Genomic DNA, 2,918 nt, shown 5'->3' with positions numbered 1-2,918 from the left:
GAATCTCCATGATTAAATATATTTTTACATATTCTTAAACTTATATATATTTAACTAATATATTAATTATTTTTATAAGTAATAATAACAATAATTTAAAATAAAGCTATAATTTAAATTTTTTTAGTCAATTTGAAATGTATTACAAAATAAGTGTCATATTTATCATTAATTGTTACATATCAATATTTATCAACCATTTAATTTATATAACTAATTAATAAAACTAAATTCAAATAAATATAATATTGTTTTTAGATAAACTACAATTAAAAATATCTCTATTCTCTTCCAAAAAAATAATAAAAAAAAATTAAACTCACAAAAATAAAAAATAAATGTGCTTTCGCACCATTGGAGGTCAGGAATTCTTTGTGAAAATTAAAATACAATGACAAAAAAAATTAAAATACAATGACAAAACTATGTCAACTTATTTCTTTTCCACCTAATACAAAATAATCTGCGATGAATGAATATGAGATCCAATAGCTACAACTACACTTAGAAGTTTAATCAACAAATTTTGGTGGTCCAATTTCGAACCAGACTATGTACTATAAAACCTACTCTAAGCGTGATTTCTTCCGTTGAAAGAAAAACCAAATAACATGAACTTCAACTATTTCTTTTGCACCTATTTATTTTTATGCTCTGCGAAAAATAAAAGTGCTTAATGCATACTTATCAACGCCACTTTACCTTCTCCTTTTTCTTCTACGCCACCTAACACCTTCACCTCTCGTCTTACCTCACCTCACATTCTCCCTTTTTTACGACGCCACCTACCAGCTTCACCTACCGCACTAACTCAACCGTCCCTTTTCCGGGCACTTTAACCTTTCGTCCACCTCACACAGCCATAAATATAGCTCACCCGTTTAGAGATGATATATTGTTTCTGACCCTAGCCCAAGCCTCCTCTCCCACTTTCGTTTCACAGGCGACCATGATCGGCCCGCATTCGCCCCATCTTCGGCACTGGCCCCCCGATCTGCCAATCTTCATCGATGTTTATGTGGTGAGGATGCGCCTGCGTCTTCTTACGCAGGGTGTTTCCCATAGACAACTTGAATTAGGAAGGGACCAATACAAGAAATCCGAAATTTACGACGTGTTTCTGAGCTTCAAAGGACGCGATGTGAAGACAGGCTTTGTTGGTCATCTATATGAGGCCCTCACCGGCGCAGGTTTCCGCGTATAAATTGATACCCACCAAATGAACAGGGGAGATGACATCTTTGCAAGCTTGCAACAAGCAATTGAGGTGAGTCGCATCTTGATTCCAATATTCTCCCACAATTACGCACAATCTGCCTGGTGCCTCAGAGAAGTCTCTCTTATCGCGCCGCAAGTACTACTTCAAGGGAAGGATGAGGAGTCGGCGACAGCCGTTCCTCTAGTCGGCAGTCTGACTCTCCTGCGCAACTTCACCATGCGGGTACCAGAAAAATCTGGTAGTCCGGCCTGAGATAGAGCGGAAAAGATGTTGGTGGTTGGAAGGATGCTTTCTTCCAACTCTGCCGTCCATTTGGGTGGTCACTTCAAAAAGACATAAATAGGTTAGTAACTCACTCTTCCTTGTTCTGCCGCGTTTGACTTATTTATTCATATAAACATGAATAGTGGTTTGGGTAAATCTGATGTGATCAAGTTATTAGAGGTTTTCGCTGAATAACTCATAGTTTTGGGATGCTATTTTGTTTAATATAACATATTTAAAGGTAAAAATTGATCAGTGAATTTCTTTTAGTGATATTTCTTTCAGTGATATGTATTTTTTTTTTTTTAATAGGTTATATTTTACGGGGAAATTGATATCTAAATCTAAAATATAGTCTTCAAAAATATTATGGGGCAAATCATATCTAAATTTAAAATAGAGTCTTCAAAGTAAAAAGAAAAGGTCACTTATTTATCTTTTTTACTGATGACAAATTTTGCAATTAAGATGACAGATTTTGCAATTTGTCCTTTGTCCTGATAACAGATTTCAGATTTTGCAATTGACATAAGTTCAGCATATTTTGGGAATATCTTAAAATCTGTGATCAAGAAATTGACCCTTGTAAACACTTTTCTTTGAAATATAAATAAACAGCATTGGCAAGGCGTGTGGTTGATGTGGGTAAAGGACGGAAACACTGGACTTGAAGATGTGGGTAAAGGACGGACCATTGGACTTCAATTTAATACAACTGCTCCACCATGACGGTGCCCATAATGAAAGAAGAATCTTCTTATGATTAAATCCCCATGGACGTGCTCGTCGTGAAGGAAGGATCTTCTAGTGAAATTGTCATGGCTTATTGGCGATGCAGTTTCTCTAATATCCGCAGTAGATTTGCAATTAAAAGCCAAAAAAAAATTGTCCAATTTGATGTGTAGCTATTCTGTGGTGTCAGAAACCGTTATTTTTTTCCAATTCAGCTACCTCTAAAGTACTGTTTTCTGATAGTAATGGGTCTCGTTCGGACGGCCAAAGATGGTCGGAATCCGGGTAAAATTTTTTCAAAAATTCTTGTAGAGACAGTGCTTGAATCGTGTTTTGATGGTGGAAATGGATTCAGCGCCATCAAAAAAGTCTAGGACCCCTAAAATTTTGAAGTTTAACCACTATAATTTAGATTTACAAAAATGGTTGCCGAATTTTCTCTAAATGTACACGAAATTTCCATAACTTTCTCCGCAATTCCTCGGGCTAGTTAGACTGAGGCGATAGTAATGTTTTGAATCGAGTCAATTACATGAAGCTCACCTTACAGTGGAAACGAAAGCAAGCAACATCAACATGTTCTGGAAAATCACATTGACAGTTTACTTTTTATTTTTATTTTTTATTTAAATTTATATAAATAATTAGTATAGTTATATAAATTTTTATTTTTAATTTTTAATTTAATTTAATTATATAATTA

At 34.8% G+C, this 2,918-nt stretch overlaps 1 long non-coding RNA gene across 1 annotated transcript; it reads left to right on the top strand.

The window, feature by feature from the left end:
- The first annotated feature begins 893 nt into the window (after window positions 1–893).
- On the top strand, window positions 894–2,461 carry LOC149139198 (uncharacterized). Its single transcript, XR_016264541.1, has 2 exons — window positions 894–1,562; window positions 2,102–2,461. It is a non-coding gene; the product is annotated as an uncharacterized LOC149139198 (long non-coding RNA).
- The last annotated feature ends 457 nt before the right edge of the window (window positions 2,462–2,918 follow it).

Source organism: Pinus tabuliformis, chromosome X (genome assembly GCF_031772625.1).
Source record: "Pinus tabuliformis cultivar Carrire ecotype Pingquan chromosome X, CPIR1, whole genome shotgun sequence".
In the NCBI taxonomy this organism is placed as follows: Eukaryota; Viridiplantae; Streptophyta; class Pinopsida; order Pinales; family Pinaceae; genus Pinus; species Pinus tabuliformis.
The sequence above is the reverse complement of the archived record's forward strand: the minus strand, read 5'-3'. Positions and strand labels throughout refer to the sequence as shown.